General features: G+C 33.3%; 1 protein-coding gene across 1 annotated transcript in view; it reads right to left on the reverse strand.

The window, feature by feature from the left end:
• Window positions 1-25,510, reverse strand: part of LOC126970806 (head-specific guanylate cyclase) — an 87,160-nt gene extending 61,650 nt beyond the window's left edge. Inside the window, exon 1 of the mRNA XM_050816927.1 lies at window positions 25,330-25,510. The gene's annotated coding sequence lies outside the window, so the exon portion shown is untranslated. The remainder of the gene's footprint in view (window positions 1-25,329) is intronic.
• Between the last annotated feature and the right edge of the window lie 421 nt (window positions 25,511-25,931).

The following is a 25,931-nucleotide window of genomic DNA, read 5'->3' on the forward strand; positions in this document are numbered from 1 at the left end:
TATTCTTAACAGTATCTTTCATAATACTGGATAAAGTTTTGTTTGTTCAGTACACTATGGATGTAACTCTGTTACTTAGCTTACATTTTAAATGCAAATACATATTATGATAAAGGCTTTTCATTAATAAGTTATGTTGTTTTCTCATGGATTTGATTTTTAAGTAGGTATTTAGTGACTTTTTTAGCAACTTAACGTTTAGTGTGTGTCTATTTTGCGTCTTAAACCTTGTCAGTTTATCAGTAGGTCATTTTTACAAACAACCTTTGAATATCTTGGCAGTTGTGTTCATTTTGCTTGCCAATTTATGAGCTATAAATATAATTCATTATTTCAAACTTAAAAACAAAATTTTATGAACGATGCGGAACTCGAACCCACGACCTCTCCCGTTCCGTGCGGGTGTTCTTAAAACTGATCTAGCCGTTCGAGTGACGTATCGTCATAAAATCTTATATGTTTTCTTCAACTCTCAGGTTGTGGCTTCATCTACAGGATCTACTTTACAGTTGATAACCTGCTCAACCCCAATATTTGCATTTTAGGAAATTGACATGAGTTGTCGCTCTTATAAATGTAAACAATTTGTTATGTTTTTAATGTGATAACCCTCACTTCTAGGATTAATACACAAAATAAAATTTGGGTTCGAGTCCCGCATCGTTCATAAAATTTTGTTTTAAATTTTTTGTGTATTAATCCTAGCAGTGAGGGTTATCACTTTAAAAACATAATAAATCATTATTTCAAAATTAATTCCATGCTAGGCTAAAAGTATTAAGGCACTATAATCTATATTGCACATCCCTAAAGAACTAAAAATTTTGTAAATAATTTTGTAACGTTGATCGAATATGGTCTGTTGTTTTTTTTATGGAATAGGAGGACAAACGAGCGTACGGGTCACCTGGTGTTAAGTGATCACCGCCGCCCACACTCTCTTGCAACACCAGAGGAATCACAAGAGCGTTGCCGGCCTTTAAGGAAGGTGTACGCGCTTTTTTTGAAGGTACCCATGTCGTATCTAGCACTGCACAAGGAAGCTCATTCCACAGCTTTGTAGTACGAGGAAGAAAGCTCCTTGAAAACCGCACTTAAAAACAAAACAAAAACTTGTTTGGGTATATTTACTGAGAAAAATTCAATTTTCCCGTCTTTGTGTTTGTATATAAGTGTTATTGGTAGTAAATTATTAATTGGTACAGAGCCTGTGGCTCTGTCTGTTAGTGTAATAATCGACAGAGACACATGATTTACATTTTGCTTGGATGGTGCCGCGCAGAAGATAATGAATCATAACTACTCGAACAATAAATAAACCCCAAACATCTGTATTTTAAATGCTCTTTTGAATTAATGAATCATTAAATTAGATGAAGAATTTTGGGAGCGTGGCGGTCCAACAAAAGCACCTTTGAGAAGTTATACATTTTTTTTAAATGAAAATAAGGGACGAGACCAGCAGGACGTTTAGTTGATGGTTATTGATTCGCCCTACCCATTACAATGCAGTGCCACTCAGATCTGCACATTCTATTACCTCAATACTTAAAATTTAATATTATATGCAATAATATTAAATAAATTAAATTTTTACCAATATTTATGTACGATTCAGGATTCGAGCTCGCGCCTCTTGGGATATGTCAAAACGTTCTTACTAACTTGGCCAACAAACATAACAAGATTTATTATTATTTGATGTCTTTCTTTATAAAAATTTATTGAAGTAGGCATTACTTTGCGAAAATCCATATTTAACCAAATGTTTTGAGTTTTCTTTACTGTTAATTCCGCCAATATTTTTAAACAATTCCGTCTTTAAACAATTCGACACGTGACTCGTGCTAGAGTTTGGCGAGTCAACATCTCCTCAGGATGCCTCGTGTTGAGGCGAAACACGTGCCGAATTGCTTAAAGACAAATATTGGCGGAATTAACACAAAAGAAAACTCAAAACATTTGGGTCATTCTTTATTATTATTATGTGTCTTTTTGATGGTTGGGTTACCCTAGCTATCTAATCACTTGTTAAAAAGAAAACCACTGCTTATTTTAAACAATTATCATATTCAGATATGGAAAGTCTACTGTAACCTACTTACTAAGAATTACACAGACATACATACACATTTAATATTTCTATTTAGTCATTGTCATTCCTCGAGGAATCACTGACCCCGAAGATACCCTTTTAATATCACTGCAAGACCAATGTTATTATTATTACGAATTATTATTATTTAAGATGTTAATAATTAGTATTATACAATAAATATTGTACATTTAGTATATTAAGTAACTTGCAGTGAGTGTAAGAAAAATATGAAATAAAGTCAAGTATGTAAATGGAACAATACTTAATGAAAAGTACGCCATTATGACAGTTTATCGTTGAACTTTAGGAAATCTTGTACACTAAATGTTTGCACGATTACTTTTTCCAGGAAATCGGCTTTTTATAAAATACTAGCTGACCCAGCAAACGTTGTATTGCCGATATTAAAATCGCGATACAAAAGTAGCTGTTGATCGTAGATGGGTGAAAATTTTAAGTTGTATGAATTTTTTAATGCTGACTCATAATCAAAAAAATGTCAAAGAAATAAAAAACCAATTTGGCGTCGACCACCCTTAACATTTAGGGGGATGAAAGAAAATAGATGTTGTCCGATTTTCAGACCTACCCAATATGCACTCAAAATTTCATGAGAATAGGTCAAGCCGTTTCGAAGGAGTTTAACTTCAAACACCGCGACATGAGAATTTTATATATTAGATGATCATCAGGTCTTCTTTTTGATGCGGATAATCTTTAAACTAGCTGAACGAAAGTGCTTTTTATTGAAGATAGCTTATGTTATAAGGAGTAGTTTAGGTCATTAAAAAAATGATAGCTCCAAAAAAGATTTTTAAACTTAATCAACGCGAAAGGTGCGGCTTGTTAGCTTAAATTACACTGAAAAATTTCTTTCATACATTATTAAGTATAATAGCACGGCATATTTACCGTGAGTATTCATTATGTATTATTTTGTTCACTCGCTGTCACGCGATACTGATTCTATTTTAGGTGTGTTTTGTAATTAAGTTTAACGAACAAAGCTATGCCGAGCCTTGTTGTAACCTTGAAGTAAGCGGAAATTAACGACTTTTTCTTTATCGAAAAAAGGGCTAACGAGAGAAACAATTTGAATAACTTGATCGCATCGAGTTTAATATAATGCCTTCAGCGTGGTTAACTACTAATTTTTGATGGAGAAATTATACAAAATTTTCAGAATTTCCTGAACAATGTTACACCTATATTATATAATATATATTTATTATACACACTATTATTATTATAAGACCTACATTTGTTGTACGATATTATATTCTTATGTCATTTTATTTAAAAAAAAAGGAAGTCTGCTTAGATTCTTGCGCCCGTTCTTCTCAGGTCTGAGGAATACATTCGAATGGGTGGTAGTTTTTGTCATACAATAATTTGAATTTTTATATATTTGAATTTTTAATGATCTTTTGAATTAACGAATCATTAAATTAGTTGAAGAAGTCCAACAAAAGCACCATTGAGAAGTAATACATTTTTTTTTAATGAAAATAAGGGACGAGACGAGCAGGACGTATAGTTGATGGTTATTGATACGCCCTACCCATTACAATGCATTGCCACTCAGAATTCTTGAAAAACACAAAAAATTTGAGCGGCACTACAACTGCGCTCGTCACCTTGAGACATAAGATGTCAAAGTCAAGAGTAATATTTGCCCAATAATTTCACTAGCTACGGCGCCCTTCAGACCGAAACACAGTTATCACGCTTCACGGCAGAAATAGGCGCCGTTGTGGTACCCATTATCTAGCCGGCATCCTGTGCAAAGGAGCCTCCCACTGGTAATTTTTTTTATGGAATAGGAGGACAAACGAGCGTACGGGTGACCTGGTGTTCAGTGATCACCGCCGCCCACAATCTCTTGCAACACCAGAGGAATCACAGGAGCGTTGCCGGCCTTTCAGGAAGGAGTACACGCTTTTTTTGAAGGTACCCATGTCGTATCGTCCCGGAAACACCGCACAAGGAAGCTCATTCCACAGCTTTGTAGTACGTGGAAGAAAGCTCCTTAGAAACCGCACTGTGGAGGACCGCCTCCCATCCATATGGTGGGGATGATATCCTAACTTGTGGCGTGTCGTGCGAAGGTAGGATTCGGCGGCAGGAATCAGGTTAAACAGCTCTTCGGAACACTCCCCGTGATAAATGCGATAGAAGACACACAATGAAGCGAAATCTCTACGCAACGCCAAGTGGTCCAGCCGTTCACAGAGCACTGGGTCCCCCACTGGTATATAGATAGAATCAATTATTTGCATTTCAAATATTATAATCAAGAATATTTTCTCATTAATTTTAATCTGATGCACACTGCCAACAAATTTATGAGCTTAGATAATTAATACGACTAGAGACTCTGTCTCTTGCTGTTATATAACCGAAAAACAAGCCAGGAATAATACTTTAGTGACAAGCTACGTCTTACACTCGCGATTTGTATGACACTTTGTGTTAGTGTACGACTTGCTCTAAAAAGAGGTTAGTTCTTAATACGATTTTTTCGACGTTTTCACAGCTGTCATAGTCTATCTAGACATTCTAAGATCTATGATTTATGAGCAATAACTCAAACCACATCAATGACTGCGTCGCTATTTATCATTTAAATGAAAGGATGCCGAGCGTGCCTCGGTCACACTCAATTAAGCATTGTTTTTACGGCCGTTAGAATACTAATTAATTGCACTGGGGACTATCGGAATACTGATAAGTTCCGAATCATCAGTCATCGATAAGTCTGTCGTGTGTGTAATGCTGATTTATTTCAAGTTTGCATACGATTACTTACAAAACCGTCAAATTAAATTAAAGGTACCGTTAGATGTAATTAAAAAAAAGGCATGCGTACAAAGTACACATGTTAGAAGTGAAACTTCTTTGGCAAATTGATTTTTAAATCTCGTTATTATTTATATTAATCTGTTCTCTAAATACTCATCTGTTCTCTTAATATAGATGAAAATAAAATGAAAATGAATGAAATTAAACGAACCCTGGACGATGCAACACTTGCAGAGAAGATTTCCTACTTACTAGCGGCCGCGCACTAAACCTACACGATACAACGCTAGTAGGGAAGATACGTTCTACTAACTTGCGGCCGCGCACTTAACCTGAAGGATACAACGCTAGTAGGGAAGATGTTCTACTTAATAGCGGTGCGATGTGCTTCATACTACGGGTGCCCTTTCTCACTATGACTCAAACGCTCTGTCCCTCTTGGTAGACAAAAAAGTCCACACTAGTTTTGGACCTAACATAAGTCCTTCATTCATCAAGGTGATTCAGAATTAAAGCAAGGAATAGGCCCTGCTACTAGCTTGGAAACCTGTTGCTGCGTCTCGGGATATGACCTACGTGCTGACGATAAATTGTATATTGAGAGTACATTTAATGCAATGGTTTAAAAATCAAAATCTTCCAATATAATGCCGAATATGCGGTTATAAAGTTGTTATTGGTTCTTCTTAAGTGTTTCGCGTTCAGTACCAAACTGAGTCTCACAAAATAATACCTTTACGGATAATAAATAATAATCTAGAACAATGATATATTATTGTGCAATTTATTTCCAAAATAATATATTTAACCATTAAAAACATAAATTGTAAAAATAACCAAGTTATGCAACCTACTTCTTCTACCGCAAAAAGTTGTGAGATTCGTGTAATACCAAGTCGGTCAATTTATTTATTCCCTACTTGTGTCCTACGTTAAGTCATTATATAAATAGCTAACCTAACAAAATTTTATAGTGATCATATCAATATTGAAAATATTTTAAAATAATTTATGTTTTAAATTAAAAGATTTAGTTCGCCATCGCACCAAACAACAACAATTTATTTTATCCACAACGAAGTTATAGGATTTCAAAAATGGCATGCTACCTTTTTTGTTCGACTTGGCAGGTTGCCAAGTAATATAATAAAACAACATTTTTTCTTTATTTAAAATTTAGGTCTCTCAACATAATAAAGTAGATATTTACCTAAGCTATGAGTTATTATTCCAAAATGATAGATAATATTTTCACAGTCCCTAAATATAATTGTCTTTCCAATTTCACACAAGTACTCGACCACTTGGGATCCAACCAATCGAAATAGAATTCAAAGTTATTGCATGTGTGCTAAAGAACATTTATTTAAATTTTCTAAATATTCATTATTTTATGAGCAGATAACCCTAAAATTTCAATAAGTAACTTTTTTAATAACCAAAGTGTAAAACTTTGATATACAGCCTGTAAAATGAATTAGATGCAGCATTTGAAAGTTCTGAAGTTCAACTCTCGAACGGGCTAAGTTAGAAATTCATTGCTATTACAAAACTTTGAAGACAGATGATTTACATACTTGAATTCATTCTCAGCGTTTTTACGAAGTTTAATCCACCTTTACAATGAAAGACTGTGCGTGAAAAAAAATTTCTAACGCCTTGAATCTTCTTTTAAGTAGGAAAAATTAGTGTTAAATTAATGTAATTAATTAAATTGAATTTTATAGTAATTGTTCAAGAAGATTTTAAAATACGATAAAATACAAAGATAAATATGGTGACTGACATTTCTCTGCCATTAATTTCACATGATAACAGATGTCAGTCAATCCGTTAATTTTATATCCCTATCTCCCTTACACAAAGTAATACGAAATATGTCACTTGAATTTTGAAAACATTTCGTATTTTGCTCCAAATATTAAAATAAATAATCACTCTACACAGCGCCAATACTATATTTAACCATAATAGTTCTTGTCTACTTTGTGGTCCCGAACTACTACTTTACCTCAAGGAAATAAATATTATGACTGACAAAAGTCTAGTAGGCTTCATAAGATACATAATAACGTTAAGGATAAATGTATACACTTTTATAATAAAGTCCCACTCGCTGTTCAGGCATTCAAAAATGGCTCTGTCGTAAATCTTACTACTCCACAGCTGAATATGTAAGTGATCGGATAGCCTGGGACTAGATAATTATTATTTTATAGCAATTGCAATGACAGTACAATATTGTATATTATATTTTATTAAAAAAGAGCGAAAATAATAATGCTGAGAGAGTTACTTCCGTCATTTCTTCTCGCTCAGAGCACCATTTATTTTAAAAAACGCTGATAGTGTTTGAACTGACGTCAAACAAAATTCAAAAAGGAATTAATTTTGTGAAAATAAATGCATATTATACCTTTCAAACCCTCTCTGCGAAACCCCCAAATTGCCTTTACTCTTAATGCCTTTTACCGCACTAGCATTCCAACCCTCAATAATTTTAGATTTTGGCATTGATAAGAATACAATAGAAATAGAAATTCAATAGAATACAAGCTAATAAAACCTTCTCTCATATAATGCTCTCAAATTTCCAAAATTCGTATAAGATTATTACCGATGCTTCTAAAGTCCCTCTCAGTCAAGTTGGAGTTGCCTCATGAATTCTGTGTAATATAATTATATTAATATAACTGTCGATATTCTTATATTATATATCTTCTGCTCTTCTTCTATTAGTCTTACATCTTTGTGCCGTTTGGTGTAGAGACACTTGGCCTGTGAGCCCAGAGGCGCGAAGAATGTACAAAGTATTATCAACGCGCCTCAATAAGGCTACTGGAAACCCAAGCGCTGGCAGCTATTTCTTTCAACGGATCAGCCTAGCTATCTAACGTGGAAATGCTACCAGTATTCTTGGTACGCTTGCACGTAATGATAGATTTAATTTAATGTCATCATAGTATTGTGAATATAGTCATAAGATTTGTTTTGGTTGAATAAATATAACCGACATACGCATGTCATTCAAAGTATTCTATGACCTCACTTTTAACATTATTATAGCTTTGCCTCCAAAAATATTTGGGTATTCTGAGGAATGAAAGTGCAGATGAATGAGCTAAGTCAGTCTCACATTTAGCATCCCTCCACTATTCCCAAAAGGAATTTTCCAAACATTTTCCAAAGGAAATCTTTATCATAAACTCAAACTGAAAACGCTTAAAAACAATAGTTTTCGTAATTCAAGGTTAGTACCCCAGTATTTTTGGCTAAGCAAAGCATTAAGATAACTCTTTCTATTACAATGAACTAGATGAGGACAATCTGGACCTTAATATAATACTATAAAATTGCCTTTTAATGTATTCTCCTAGAATTGTATAACCCCTAAAAGCCCACTTCCTACTTTCTTAAAATGTTTCATTGTGCCTACGGCTAGACCCATATGTGTGTGTCTGTTTATTTAAAAAAAAATGTATATAAACACCAGTCATTACCATTTAATTTAGAACATCCATCAACACTTGAAACAAATACAGTTTCTTTGGTGACCAGTCTCAAGTTAATATTGGCTTAATAATTATGATGGCACTTCCACAAAGCAACAATAGAAGGAATAGAATACAACAAAACGGGTAAGTAGTAAACACAATAGTTGATAAAATATCCAATTGTTGAAAGTCTTCTTGCGTATAAATTCTGCTAATTAATGGATTTCCGCAAAAAACGCCTAATTCAATAAAATTTCGAAAAGAAAATAATTTAATGATCAGGGAATTCCTTTTTATTATTAATTCAAGTGTTGGTTTTTAATTTCAAATTTACTTATTAATCTAGATAAATCAAAGTCTTTAGAAAAAGCCTAGTCAATAGAGAAAAGAGTATAAAGTGGCGTCGCTTGGTATGCTTTCCCACTCCTACACAATGATATTACAGTATTAAAAGAGGTAGATATGTTACTAGCACGCCGAAAATCAATCGCCTAATTAGAGTCAATTGGTTCCTTTGGCCGTAGTCGCTCTCTCGATACGAAAACAGTACACACGCGTTTGTTGTTGACAGAATTGCTTACAATTTGATATAGGTACAACATTAAAATGACACTAGATACACTAAATACGAAAGTAAAAAAAAATCATAGAATTACATACCACAGTTAAGTAATCATGAATTATAACATTTTATTTGATTTCATTATTAATTAACAAAATAAATATGTTGCCATGACAACGCCGATCGCCACCAAGCCGATCATAGATTAACGTACAGAAATGAGAAAATATTGATGCTGTCTGTTGCGGGATGATCGAGTAGAATATTTTAGGAAATGATGTAAACAAGTCATTGTTGCAGTGAATGTAATATCATCAATATGGCTATATATTATAATTAATATTAAATTATTTTTTTTTAAAATCAATGACACATTATCTACCTAATTTCAATGCAGTTTTACTACTTTATAGCTTTTACTACATGAACTCATGAATGAATCGTAATTTAGGCATAAATCACGGTGTACGGTAAAAAATCATATCTGATGAATTAACTGTATTTTCTCTATACAAATACGAAACAATTAGCACATTAGAGTTATCTCTTTTTCGCTTGCGATAATTGCATTTACTATCCTTCTTTGACGTGTAATTGTAATGTAGTATGCTATTGCAATGTTAAATTATTCATGTGTGCGTTAGTGTATCAAACACCGAATGTTGTCTACGTAACCTATCTATACTTTTAAATATCATTGCTCCTACATTATTGCTTTCTGTATTGACACACGCGTTAAAACCGAGCTGAATTAAGAACTCAAAATCATAAGTCCATCGAAAAACGGAACTGTATGCGAAAAGTAAATTTTTTTTCTAACTTTACTTCTTTAATAACAATGTGGGGGCAAGTCGATCGCGGGAGACATCGTAGGACATTCGTCGATCAAATTGAGGACGTTTTGAAAAAAGGATAGGTCCCAAGCACCCGGCACCAGCGAGCATGTACGAAAAGAGTAATGAAATGTTTGTAAGGATAGAAGCAAGTGGCGTTTTGTTGTCTCAGCCTACCCCGACGGGAAAAGGGCGTACATGTGTGTATTATATATTTACTATTTTATTAAAAATCATAATTATACTTCTTATTGTCTACTCATATGAAACTAATGCTTTCCTTGCTCTATTTGCTTGTTTACTGAATTGAATGTCAAATTCAATCAACTATTTTAGAAACCCTCGCTTTTACTACACAGGCACCCATTCTATTTATCACCTTAAAACGCCATGACTTCTTTAGTTTTTGCACGCAAATTGAGCAAAGTAAACCATAGTTTTAGACCTAGTCTTACCATAACTCAGAAACTTGACTAATAATAATGAGATCTTATCATTTTTACACAGTATCCAGTTTAAAAAGATCAAGTATTTCACGTATTTGATGGTAATTTTAACTCGTTATTGTGAGAAAAAGAGGTCCTGACATAGATAGAAACGGATAAAAAACATCGAATAAGTTTTCATTCTTTCTTTAAGATGTTGGAAACTCGTAGTAAATATAACTTTATCTTTGTTGTATTATTTCGTAGAACTTTGATAGCAAAGTTTATGTGCTGAATAGTGTACTCAACAAGACAATAAAATACATTGTGTGGAAAAGCTTTGAAGGCTAATCAAGATCTTCGCTACCCTTTGCAGACACTCTACTGAAAAGATTTTACGCCAGATATCGCCAAGTTTCTAGAGCAAGTTTAGAGCTATCTTGACCGAAAAATACTTCTTTTGTATAAGCATGTTTCGTCTTTGTCGGTCTCGCCAACTTTAGACAATGCTATTGTGCCAATATTTATATAACATTAATATTGAAGAAGCCGATTTTTAGACGGATTCTTCGTTCTAGACTTGACGAAGATAATTCTTACCATTATTATTTTAAATAATTATACAGCGTGATATTTTAGCGAAAATAGCCGTGGGATAAATTAATTCGTAAGTTCATAAAGTCCTGGTACATGTTGCTAGGACGACACATGATTTCAACCGCTATAAAAGATATGACTATCACCGCTACCATATTTATGTTCTTCTGGTGTCTATGTAGTAATACGTCATGCACATGGTGTCAGAATATATTAAGGTGTACTCGCGTCATTCATAAGACAATCTCTTCTTCAACTATGTTCGCCTGGTACCAAAACACTGTATAATTCTTCCTTTCTCATTTTCTCCCACGTTAAATCTTATGAATTTATGGGTTTGTCTATTTTTACTGTCTCGCTTTTTCTTTTCTTCGACTTTCAAATCACAATAATGCTAAAGAAGCTTTCACCTCAAAAATATAAAAATACAGCCGTGTTACGTGAAACTCCAATATATCGAAATAGTTCACATCTATTTTGGAGTATTTACGCTGGGTTACATAATTCCCTTGATAGATGTTTGTAAGTATAGTTTGATTTAGAAAAGCTTCGCTTGTTTACATTTCAATCGTCAGCTTTCGTTAAGATCTATCGATTGCGTTATTTAGTATAAGTGGCTAATAATAACAGTCATACTATGTCGATCAGTAGTGTCACATACTGCTCGTGTCGGTGACGTGGGGCGAGCCGTTTCTCTTCTGTTCTTTCCAAAATACTGTAACTGACAAGATTTTTAAAACGATGGCCATTTGGAGAAATTGGTTTATTTACATTGTAAGTCACGTACTTTTTGAATAAATTGGAGCATTTTTGCCATATGATATGTTTAACCGAGTCTGTCAACAATAACATGCACTGTTTTTTACTATAATTTTGAATTAAGTGTCTAGTTTTGGTGAATAGCAGCAAATATTAGCTTCAAAGTGGTGTTTGAATAATTAAATTCGATGCAGTAATAAGGCGTTGAGTTAGAAAAGATAAAAAAGTAAAAATCACAAATATCTATTAGCATTAAATAACCGTAGCGATCAAGATCATAGCCCATCCTTCGTCATCATTATCATCATCATCAGCCGGAAGACGTTCACTGCTGGACAAAAGCCTCCCCCAAAGATCTCCACGACGATTGGTCTTTTGGTTATTCATCATTAATTTTAAGGTGCCCTGCTCACAACCATCGTATTCTGGCGATCTTGACCAGATCGTCGGTCCATCTTGTAGCCCATACTTAATTAGTCATAATCATGGCACCCGTTCGACGACAACAAGCAAACTTGAAGCACATTACTTTGGCAATAAAACTTTAAAGAAAATACTACCATTTCTGCTATAATATACTCTGTCAAAGGGCACCCAACGGGAAACAAACAAAAATAAATAAAAAAAAAACAATTGAAGAATTAATGATTGTTGCAGACACAGTTGTAAGATTAGTTTTAGGATTTATTATTGTATGACACTCGCTCGATTTTGTAGACAAACTGTGTAAGCCGTTTTAAATGACATTTTATAAGTTCAAGAAGAAACTGTTTGCTTATAATAAATAAATATATAAAATAAATAGACAGTAAAAACCTTTGAGACATAATAAATATATTAGATATTAGTCCCAACAAATATATTCTGACATACAACTCGTATAATATCCTCGTCAAATCCAGTACAAACTATGATGTCATAAAACATGACTAAAATTAATTTCGTATTGCCCGAGCCCTTATTTGGATGATACACAATAAATATCAATAACAGACTTCATTAGATGAATTAAGTTCGTTGTTAATTGAGAAGTTTAATCATTGTTTATTAATGAAAGTCTCTTTCACTGGTTATTAATATTTGCAATATTGAGTCAACTTATAAATTGACGCCATTGTTTTGGTATCTTCTCAGGCCGGATTCATGTTGATAATAATAATAAAGACATTTATTTACATTGTGTTATGACTTAACTAATAATTTATTTGTGCTTTTTAGGTTATCTAGCAGTTATAAAATATTTACTGTCCATTATTTCCAAATTTACTGCGTCATCCAGTTGTAACTTGTTTATTTTAAGCCAAATTAAAAATGAAGGAGGTTATCAGGTTGATATAATTTTGTAGTCTGTCTGTCTGTCAACTTGCTGTATCTTAGTATTACAAATATACAATAATGCGGCAATGTTGCAATTTTGACAGAGTTGTGTTATAATATGCTGTATATGTAATAATATTTGCACTTCTGCGCTGATGATTGACGGTGCTTATACACGTTAATTATTAGCACGGCCTCACTCACGATTATGCGTTTAACAACACGGGTTTCCAAATAGGTGGCTGAGCCCAACACTTGTCTCTATTAAAATAAGGTCGCGCTGCGATTTCTTTGGCTTCCAGAAGCTTGCAAGACACAAAGTTCTTAACGCGTGTCAATTCTTTCACTTTATCGAACATAATATAAAATGCGGTGTCGGAGTTTAAAACATGCCAAAAAAAGTACCAATATAAAATGCAAAGTGATTATTTGTACGGATATTATAATTTCGCTAGTGATAGTATAATTTACCGGTAGACTGCCAATCGACTTTCTTTCTTACAATTTAACGGCCTGGTTTTAGTGACATTATAATACTGATCGTTAGCTTATGAGGCCGTCGCTGATTGGTCTGTTTCTTGTATAGTCATTATTTTTAGTTATGCATTAGTGTAATTAACTAATTATTATCTAATTGAATCGGCCTTTGTTGACTAGTAGGTCCCAAAAGCAAATTTACACTGTTAATTACAACGCACGAGCCGAGTGTAGCGTGCCGCGGCAGCGGCCGGCTAGCGCCAGAATCGAATCAGAAATTGTTCACTAGTAGGTCCCAAAAACAAATTTAAATAATAACAAATTGTTTGGCCAGTACCCGTTTTAATAATTCTAAATTATTCGTAAAATACCAGAATACTAGATTGTCTATAAAAAGTAGGTACAATAGTGTTACGGCCACACTATTGTGATATGGCAATGTTTATAGGAATAATTAAAGCATTTCCTTGGTGTTGCCACGATTTATGGCAGTAATTTCAGTCTTAATCAACTCTAGTGTGACTTCTACAATGAAATTTCAACGGTAATTTCTACCATTATTTTACCAGGAACAGGTGAGTAAGGTAGTGTGGCCGTATCATTATATTATCATGATATTCGTTGTTTCCGTTTCGTCGTTTGAAAAAGAATTCAAGTACGAGTTGTGCTTGGATTCTTTTTTGATTCAGTCCCATTTGAATAATACATAGTCAAAGAACAGTTCGTTATTTTTAAATGATATCCCTCATTTCTCGTATTTAATATACAAAAATTTCTACAGAACCTGAGATTTGCCAGATTTACGATCCATGCGTCACTCGGACGGGTGGCTCAGTTGATAAGAGCGCTCGGATGGAACCGGAAAGGTGCGGGCTTGAGTCCCGCATCGTTCATGATACGAGTTAAAAAGGCATAAAAGGCATTTATTTTCTCAAAATTGGTTCCTTTAGAATTCTTTTTGATGTCATTTCTTATATACTAGACACTATTACCGCTCGGAAACAAATGGCGCTCTGAGAGAGTAGAAGCGGCGCAAGAAACTCTTCCAGCATTCTTTTTTTGCGCTCTTTTTAATATAAATATACAATATTGTACTTTCATTGCTATTGCTATAAAATAATCATAATCTAGTCCCAGGCTGTCCGATCACTTAGATATTCAGCTGTAGAGTAAAAGGATTTACGAGAGAGGCATTTTTTTATAAGACATTTAAATTTATTTATAGATAATATCTGAACAGTGGCTGGGACTTTATTATAAAAGTGTATACATTTACCCTTAAAGCTATTATGTATCTTATAAAGCCTACTAGAATTAGTTACAAGCAATCCCTTATTTCTAGTGTTATAATAATGAAAATCACTATTAAGAGCAAAAAGGTGACGATTTTTGTGAACGTTTATTAAGTTTTCATAAATGTACTGACCATGAACAGTTATAATATTTATTTATTTAATTTTTTCTTTGAGAGACTGTCTATAACCAAGCTGATATATAGCACGAACAGCTCTCTTTTGCAGAGCAAACACTATGTCAATGTCAGCAGCATGACCCCATAGTAAAATACCGTACGTCATGATGCTGTGAAAATAACTGAAGTACACCAATCTAGCGGTAAAGTTAAGAGTCTAATAACTCGGTCGGGCTTAATACTTGTTAAGTTTATATGTAAGTTTAGTTACGCTGTCTACCCCTTGATAGCTGGGACTACACGTTTTAATAGAATCATCTCTATATATCCGACATTGTGCTATATTTAAATAAGCCACACGAATACCACATTTAAACATTCTCTAAAACTAGTTCATGTCATATTTGCGTGACTTGCATGTTAAATTGTTATGCTGAATAATACTGTATAAATGTACTGTAATTATTTCTACTTTAATTACTTCGTATTTTCCTGGAAGCATTTTCTACTTTAAACATTGTAAGGTGCGTTGAGCGATTTTTACATGGAAAAATCACCACTATTAGTTTGCGTGAATACCTGTTTGGTACATATTGATATATTATTTATACTTAATATTACTTGATGATGCCTGCGACTTCGTCAGTTAGATAAGGGTATTTTAAAAATAATATGCAAGTTTGGAATTGAAGATTATCTCATGTCATATTTCAGTTTCGGTTCCCGTTTTCGCTCCCGTTACCAACAGATTATATGAATCTTATTTCTAGCAAGATTGCTATGGAAAACTAAACCTGAATTTGTGTGTGAATTCCAATTTTCACAAATCGCGCGGGAATCATGATTTGGGTTAAAATGTAGCCTATGTCCTATCCCAAGCTCTAGTCTATCGCTTCATAGAAATTTCATCAAAATAGGTCCAGTAGGCTCCGGCTTAAAAGCGTAACAAACAAATTTACATTCACATTTATATTATTTATAGGGATATTACATCCCTAATGTGTGACATATTTTTTTAGCATTAATGTTTTTTTTTAACTTTTATTACGAATATCAATAGAAATGTTTTCCTTCCTGAAAAACTGTTGTAGGTGTACGATAGACAGGCTTACAAACCAAATTGTTATTCATTAAGTTTTTTGAGCCAATTATAAAAACGAGAAATATCTTAAAGTAGAGCTTTTGTAAAATCTCATTTATTTTGTTGAGTCAAACAACGTCTCGAGATAATTTCAGACAAACTCCTTAGCGATTCATAGTACAAAGCTACCAGAGAGATAATTATCATTGTCGTCTTTTTCCTCGGCCGTATTGAAGTAATAACGGAGGAAATACGAGAGGCAATTTTCTTTTTGTGCAAATCTTAAATGCCGCCTGCATTGTTCTTCTATATTTTCAACGTCATTGAATATAAATGGTGCAATTATCGTAATAGATTATACATATTAATTGCATTGTAATGTAGTTTTATTTAATTTTGTTTGTCAGTTTTGATCTGAATGGTCGCGTTCCCTTTGTCTCTCCAGGAGACCAAATTTGTTTTTTATAAGAGAAGGTTAAACGTGTTTACATATGGGTCACGTAATAATATGTTATCGCCCTATACTATCTCAGATCAATCACAGGAGCGCTGCCGACCATATAAAGCGTCTCATCATCATCATCAGCCGGAAGACGTCTACTGCTGGACATAGGCCTTGCCCAAAGATTTCTACGACAGTAAAACGAAATATAAACGTCTAATCAATTTTTTATGTTTTTGAAGTGACAACCCTCACTTCTGAGATTAATGTTCAAATAAAAATTGAAAACAAAATTTTATGAACGAACTCGAACCCCCTGAGAGTTGAAAATAAGATTTTATGACGATACGTCACTCGAACGGTTAGCTCAGTTGGCAGAGCACTCGCACGGAACGCGAGAGGTCGTGGGTTTGAGTCCCGCATCGTTCATAAAATTTTGGTTTCAAATTTTATTTGTGTACAGCGTCTAATATTCATAAATAATAATTGCCCTTGATAAACGAGTGTTACTCATTTAAGTAAAACAGCGGATTATCAAGCATGTAATTGTAACTGTATCTTTTAAAACATAAGGTATTTGCATAAAGGTTATTTTTGTTTATAATTCATTTATTTAACCCGACATTTCGTGGTCTTTGCAGAGCATGTTTACAGGAGGACTGCGATTGACAGGACTCGATATAGTATTCGTCATAGTTATCATTTTGAAGTATATCTCCAGTTATTTCCCTGGAGGTGGTATTTGCTGTAGACAGATGATTTTTTGGCAAAATTAACGAACAGTTTCCACTTTTTTTGTTGGTATATTGTGTAGTTGTGGGTGTTAATTTGGAGATTGGATCCCAGGTGTTAGATAGATGGGCTAAAATTATCTAACACCTGGGATCCAATAATCCCCAAATTAAAACTCAAAACTATAAATTCTTGTTGATTCACTTTACATATATTTATGTAAAGTTGTGTATTCGTGAGTGTCATTTCCTTGACCTTGATGAATAAAGTGATTTTAAATTGTTTTGAAGTGTTCAGCGAGTGCTAGAGAAGTTTCCACTTCAATAACTGTATGAGCATGACTATTTTTGCCATAAGTTATGTACATACCCCACCCAAGATAAAGCCCATCTTAAGGCTCGGGTAATGTGCGCAGAGCTATCGCTGTTTAGATAGGTGATACTACTTAAAATTTGCTCTCAATAAATCATTGTTGTTGGCAATGATTATCTTAATAATTTAGACGAAAACCTAGCGTTTAATAACGCTGACCTCTAAGCTGAGGGTCCAAGTTCAAATCGCGGTAGTGCAAAATTTTTAAATATAAGTAATGGATATTTATTTGTATTTATTAAGAATTATTATACCATTACTAACTAATACTTGATATTAAATTACTTTCTCGAGACATTATTAAATTTATTAATTTATCACGGCTTTACTCACGGTTTTATTAGTGTCGATATCGATTAGTTTCAGACTATTCGGAGCTCCTTCATCAGGGCGAGTGAGTTCACGAAAGTATTGTATGTTTTGTGCACCCGTGTCCACCAATAGTGACACAAAGTTTCAGTTCTTTCGTGCGCGTCATTTTTCGTTCAACTTGAATAAATAAAATACTCGATATGAATAAATAAACGTTGGATAGATAGCCTGATCCAGTGGCCAAAATAGTCAGCACTCGGGTTTCCAGTAGCTCTGTTGAGGCGAGTGGATTGAGATACTTTGTACATTATCCGCGCCTCTGGGCCCCACGGGTCGAGTGTCTCGACATCAAAAGGCACAAAGATGTAAGACTCACTGAGTCTGACATATTTATAACTACTGCCTTCAGTAGTCGAAGCAATAGCCACAGCATCAACTGAAGTAGACAAGGATGTGTATTGTATTAAACATGTTTTTTGGCACCCATAGCTTCGCTTAGTTTGGGGAGAGACAATTTGTATGAAAGTTATTTCTCATCAAAAAAATTAAATATTTTGACCATGTCTCACTTAAATGAGTTATGGTAATTTTAACAACAATAATTATACCAGTTGAAATTATAAGAATGAGTATGATTTGAAAATATATATTTAAATATGATATAAGACGACTGTATAATTTTGTACGGCAACATAATTACTTATTAAACTCGATTATCGATTATTATTTATTATCAACTCACGTCACGATTAGCAGTCGAACCATTAAATTAACTATGTTCACAATAAGAAAGGATAAAAAGATGTAACAATAGAGATTATTATGCGTTCATAACATTTTCATGTTCATAAGTTCATAAGCTCCCGCTTAATACTTGATCTTACTACCAGGCCAGCTGTTGGAAATTTTATTTAGAACTTTTATTACTTTTTAAGCTGCATGGCCAACATACAAAATCTTGAAATTGGTTTGCGATTACAAATACTGTATAATATATTTTATCTACACCCATGCATTAAATCCTCTATTAAAGATACTAAACCAGTTAGCTTATTGCCAACATTAAAACACCCAATGTCCTAGTAACCATTACATCATCCAAACGAGTGTTGTAATGAAATTCAGTACAACATTACAACACGCCTTTGGATGATGTAATGGTTACTAGTACTGGCTTTTTTAATGTTAGCAATAAGCTAACTGTTTCAGGGTCTTTTATAGAGTATTCATATTATGGGTGTAGATAAAGTCTTGTAGGCAACTATTGATAATTAGGTATTAAGACACTCATGTGATACTATTATCATTCGGATTCGCCTCGTGTGATAAACCTACATTTGTGGTTTAATACCCCTTATTACACAACAGTTACATAAATAACTAGTATAAGTCGAGTGGTAGTTGCCTGCGCGCCAAAATCTGTGTAATTAGTTAACGATCTTGTTATTCTGTCGCTATCTGCAGATTGCTATCCTGTCACCACCTTCAGCGTTACTTAACAACTTTGTTACAGTTATTCAAGCTACCCATAAAACGTGATTCTAATTATGAATAACGCGTTCCTACATTAAAATATTTTTTTTACACAAATAAAATTTGAAAAACAAAATTTATGAACGACGCGGGCCTCGAACCCACGACCTCCGGCGTTCCGTGCCGGTGCTCTAATCAACTGAGCCAACCGTTCGAGTAACGTCTCGTTTTAAAATCTTGTTTGATTTGTTCAACTCTCAGGTTGTGGCTTAATCTACAGGATCTACTTTACAGTTGATAACCTACTCAACCCCAATATTTGGAAATTAGGAAATTGACTTGAGTTGTCGCTCTTGTAATTCTAAACAATATGTTGTGTTTATAAAGAGATAACCCTCACTTCTGGGATAAATACACAAATAATATTTGAAAAACAAAATTTTATTAACGATGCGCGACTCGAACCCACGACTTCCGGTGTTCCGTGCTGGTGCTCTAACCCACTGAGCCAACCGTTCGAGTAACGTCTCGTTATAAAATCTTGTTTGCATTGTTCAACTCTCAGGTTGTGGCATCGTTCATAAAATTTTGTTTTTCTAATTTTATTTGTTTATAATCCCATAAGTGAGGGTTACCACTTTAAAAACATATTATATTGTATATTATTTTTTTCTCTTTTTTTGAGTCATTTTTATATAATATTCGAATTTCATCTAAATGCCCTCTGGTTTTGCGACTTTCCATGCGCGGTTGCATCACCACTTTCCATAACGGGAGCCTCTTGGATGTTTGCCCGCTAATATATAAAAAAAAGAAGCACAGTTTTAAAGTTTTGTGATGGTCGTTTGTTTGAAAAACATGCTATCTATGCTATATATCGGCCGTTTTCAATAACCTATCTTTCCTGAGTTTAACTTACGGATACCTTGCTGTCACCGTTTAATGAATAATCTTATGCCATAGTTATTTCCAACGCTATCTGTCAATAGGTTATTGAAATGTAAGCAAGCGTAAAAGGATAGATTTGTCTACCTCTAGTAAGTTATACTAATGATAGAAAGGTTATTGAAAATGGCCGTAAATGGACTTGAGTTACATTGGATTTTGTACTTATAATTTACATATTATATATGTTCTTTGACATGATAATAAAACCGCTGTTATTTTCACATTATAAACAGTCACTTCATAAAGTTTACACCTCTTTATATAATACAAGCGATTGAAAGGTTTGATGCTATTGAAAGAACCATTTTAACAGGCAGATACTTCATTGATCGGATGATGGTGAAATGAGTACCGTTATGGCATCTTTTTATGCCTGCAAGCAGAAGTGCGTGTTGTGAAATTTCTGGGCTAATTATTCTTTAAATCTTGTATTTTTAATTTCCAATCGAAATGTTAGGTTTTTAAGAATCCTGAGCGAAAAAAAAATTGTTGTTTTTAATTTTATTCCGAGCATTTTCATATTTATTCACCTTTTAAACCTTCTCTGGACTTCCACAAATAATTCAAAACCAAAATTAGCCAAATCTGTCCAGCCGTTCTCGAATAATAAAAATTATATATATATATATATATATATAATTTTTACACATATATATATATATATATATGTGTATAGATGTAGATATAATTGTCTGTTGTATGTGGGCAAAACATTCTTCTCTTTAAAATAACACTGACTCACGCATGTTAATTATGCATGAATCTACTTAGCGATGGAAATTTAATGTACTGCCGGCGTCCGCGTCGCTTCGTTAATAATGAGATAAAACATGCATTATGAAATGGCATAATAAGTTGAATATTTAGAAAAATTCAGCGTTATAAAGAGGACTCTTTATCTAAAGAAAAAAAATATAAGAGAATTTAATAGATGAATATTATAATTCGATAGCGTTATTTTATAAAACGTCACATAATAAGAAGCCGTCTAATAGTGATCAGTACAAATAATTTTAACTTAAACTTTGTTTTTGCTTTTATAAATTTTATAATAAGACAGTTATTTTAACATGTATCTTAATGATTATTTGCATAAAGGAAACTCTTCAGTTCAAGATTATTTTAACACAATTCATTATATTTTTATATTTCTTTTGTTATAAAGCTTTAGGGCAGTGCGAATAACTTTGATCTACTAGTAATTCTACCGCATAAAATTGCCGCTAACTGAAATTAGGTGAGGTTAGTAACAAGAACTGTATGTCGCATAGGCGAATCTGCTAATACTGAGATTATTTGAAATATTTAACCTATCCATGTTTAAAATATTGATTGTGGACAAAGTTTTATTTTGAATTCGCGCGAAATCTGTACGGGTTGTTTATTTTCTGATAAAGCACAATCTAGGAGGGATTCTTCGTTCTTTAGCTCAAAGTTGGTGCGCAGATCATATTTATAGACATAAGCACATTAATATTTTTGTACCAAATTTTTAATTCTTTACACCACATTGAGATGACACCGATTCCAAAAATAAGAATAATCGTAAATAGTATTAGATTGTATAAGGATACGCAATTATTCTATACTTTTTAAATTACTTTTTTTTTATTCATTTATTGCAGTAGCCTTTACAAATTTCATGAGTACAGTCTGCCAAACTAAGTAAGTAGTTTGTCGGCAGCAGCTCTCGTGCAAAGATAGTACTAACAATAATAAATATAATACTAACTATACTACTAAATTTACACTATTAACCTAAAACTACTATTAAACCTAATGTACAGCATTAAACTTCTTTCGTATTTGTAAATTAACACGGCATAGTAAAGTTAAAATTATAAATTAAATATTAAATAAACTTATATTAAATTCATTTCATGGGCACAGTGAGAGATAATGTTTTGTGAGAATTTGTTTAAGGTGATTTTTAGAGGAAACATCTTTTAGCAAATCCTGTGGCACTTCAATTGTAATAGTATTTTTGAAATCTGTTGTTTTTTTGTTAATTTTTTTTATAAAACTCGATGAGATTGCTAATTATATTATTTGCGACTCTTCATGGTCACAACTACACCGACTAGACTATTTCACACCAAGCTCTGCAAAGATTCACAAATTAAGGCTTAATGTGGATTTTAAACAAAGACTTGAGGGTACGCCCCAATTTCCCCGGTTCGAAATATATTGGAAAATGGTTCTCGTGAGTTATTCTCATTATTCATAAAGAAATATTCATATATTTAAAAGGCTGCTTTGTTAATGAGAAAATGTGAAGAGAGAAGCAAGACGTTCGTGTATGGTAAGTGTACCATGCCTATTACAATTCCAAACAAGTTTCTTGACTGAACAATAGACGTAAAATGTTAAGTCTCAAAAGCCTAGTTATTTCACTCGCTACAGCACCCATCAAAATGAAACACAAATGCTTGCACATTATTGCTTTAAGGCAGAAAAACGAAAGAAAAAAAAGAAGACTTTCTCACTCGTCGAAGGCTCACCTAGCTAAACACGAATCGAAATTAACAATCCCGAATGTGATTCCACCTTCGCACGACACGCCACAAGTTAGGATATCATCCCCACCATCTGGATGTGTGGCGGTCCTCCACAGTGCGGTTTACAAGGAGCTTTCTTCCACGTACTACAAAGCTGTGAAATGAACTTCCTTGTGCGGTGTTTCCGGGACGATACGACATGGGTACCTTCAAAAAAAGCGCGTACACCTTCCTTAAAGACCGGCAACGCTCTTGTGATTCCTCTGGTGTTGCAAGAGATTGTGGGCGGCGGTGATCACTTAACAACAGGTGACCCGTACGCTCGTTTGCTTGTTTCCTCCTATTCCATAAAAAAAATGTGATGATTTACGCCACAATCGGTAAATAGATACACTGATCATTCAAAATATGTTTTTTGGAAAGTTCCTTACGGCAGGCTTGGAGGAGATAGGGATTATGCTGCGGGACTGAACTGAAAATAATGTGATTGTAAAACCGTAAGAAAAAGTCCGTGGAATAAAACTGTTAAATGAGACGTGCGCAGGCGCGACAGTCGTATACACAAGCGAGTAGTGTATAATACCTTTTTCTTTCTAATGGACTTTATTATGTGAGTGCAAGAAATCTTAGCAGGGTTGACAATCTTGTCATTGACAATTTTTTTATTTTATTTTATTTATTTAAAAAAAATAAACTTTTTTGTAATTATTTCTATATCTATGTAATTTTATGTTGTCAAACAATAATAAAGAGACATATTTTGTTATTTTAATTTATAATTTGGATTACGATTTTTTTTTTATTTTACGTAATTTATTATTTCCTAAAATACTGAATTTCCTAAATACTTTCCTGTACTTAAATAAAAACTAATCTGCAAAATTTAAGAGAAAAATCAAGAAAACCTACATAAAATTGAACACGATTTTTTTTTACAAATTGAGTCGATTCTACATTAGCCGAAGGAACTTCGTTCCTACCTGGTGTCCTACGACACATCTTTTTTTTTAACTTATTACTTTGATTCGACTTTCGATGGCTTTAGACAAATATTATTTTATGACTTAAAAAGTCCGAACAACCACGTATGGGAAAATACTGAAAATCTTTCGCAAATCTGTGAAAGCCATCATAAACCCCAATAAAGTAATTTACTGTAAATGCTGTTTTATTTAATGTTGTTATTATTTTGACTGGGGAAGCCGTTGGAAGGTATAAATACTTAATGGTCCAATTTTTTTTAATGTGCTGCCATGAAACTACCGCGGGCATCTAGTTGTGGATGTAAAAACCTCTAATGTTGTTTATGTAAAGAACATCTTTCACATTGTATTATTTGATAAGGAGGGAAAATTATTGACAGTATTGACTAACGTGGTTTAAGCCAAGAATACGCATCTCCCTTTAAGGAGTTTTCAGCAAAAAATTATGTTGGAGATGTGACTTAAGTGGTTTTGGAAATGACCGATTCAATTTATCAATTATCTTTTTCTATGGACAGAACAGGGCAGCTCATTATGTATTAGCTGTGCCTTTCGTTCACCTAAACATGGGAGCATTTGTATGAATGCCTATTTTTAATGTAGGTAGGTAACCATGCAAACAAAAACAATACTTTTTTCTCCGTGTACTAATTTTGATCGAGTACAGTCTACGATTTTCATCAAGGTCTGTCCAATAAATCCAGAGATTCGGGTGAACAAAAATAAACAGAAAAAAAGGGGAAGGACAATTTTCTATATAAATTTGTTCTTTTGTGTTTAGCTTCACTCCCTTCATTACCTTATAATCGGTTGTTAGAAAAAAAATCCAAAAAAAGTTGTCCTTTTTTTATAGCATAGATAAATTAGGCTTTCTACTATCAATTTAGTTCCATACTATAAGAAAGTCAAGTTAAAATAATATGTGCAGGATTGTACAACTTTCAATTACTGTTTAAAAAACAAAAGAAACATGCCTTAATAGCAAGCTGAACAAAAAATAGAGCCTTATATGTAGAGCTCTTTAGCGAAACAAAATAAATTTTATAATTATAATAACGCCATTGAATGAACTCACATATTTTAAAATTATTTTCATCTTTTTAGTTCGGCTTACTATTGAGACGTGTTTTTTTCTTTTCATTATAGTCTAAAAACTGCACCAAATTTCATAATTTTTACTAGTCATAAGTATATTATGCAGCCATGTTTATTAAAAATTGTAATGCCATAGGTCTTTTATTGGTATGAAAATTATTAGTTAAAAAAGTGAAGATTGAATGTCGAAAAAATTAATGATAAAGAAACTAATGATACGCCTACGAAAATATTAAAATATCGTCAAGACTTTCTTGATATTTTTTTTTTAAATCTGAATCTTATGTGACCCAATATCAATTCTGTAGCAACAATGACACCTATTTTTAAAAAATAAAATTGAATTTGAGCATTAGAGTCAAACTAGTTTCGTTATATTTGGTCTTTAAATGATCATAACCATTTGAATATTTTAGGCATATTCTAACGCACTTAAGAATAAGTTAAAATATTTATTGCATGGTATAAGTAATTAAATTTATAACTAACACACTTCACAAAGGCATACCTATCTGTCTATTTCAAATAACAAAAAAATAAAAGCGATGTTAATTAACTATATAGTGTTTCTAACACGATTAAAAGTTTTAATTACTTCGAATTAATTGAAATCCTTACCTTCTGTGATTATGTAAGATTTAAAAGTACAATCACTCACACAATGCTGTATAAATAACCATTTATATTATGAATCACTTATTACGATAGTCAAGTATCTATATAACGCTTCGTAGCGAAAACGTAGCGTTCGGTGTAGAGTCTACGCGTTACTGCTACGGTATTGCTGACGATGCGCACGCTCGACTCGGCGTAGCGGCCGCGACTGTTCTTATGGCCCATTCGATAAAGATTAAATTCGCTCGAACGTGAATAGTCATTCCGCAGTCTTCTTTAAACTTTAACTGCATTGTTTATAAATTTTACTCACGACTGTACGTGTTGCTCACAAATTGAAAGTATTGCAATTTGGATTAGTATACATATTGAGTGTTGTGTACAGAATAAAGATTTGCGTGTATCATTTTATATTTTGAATAGTGAGTTTATGAATTTAGATACACTATGCTTATATATGTATTAATAATTTGCCAGTGGAAGGCTATTTTGCATAGGATACCGGCTAGATTATGGGAACCACAACGGCGCCTATTTCTGCCGTGAAGCAGTAATGTGTAAACATTAATGTGTTTCGGTCTTAAGGGCGCCGTAGCTAGTGAAAT

Source organism: Leptidea sinapis, chromosome 22 (genome assembly GCF_905404315.1).
Source record: "Leptidea sinapis chromosome 22, ilLepSina1.1, whole genome shotgun sequence".
Taxonomy (NCBI): Eukaryota; Metazoa; Arthropoda; class Insecta; order Lepidoptera; family Pieridae; genus Leptidea; species Leptidea sinapis.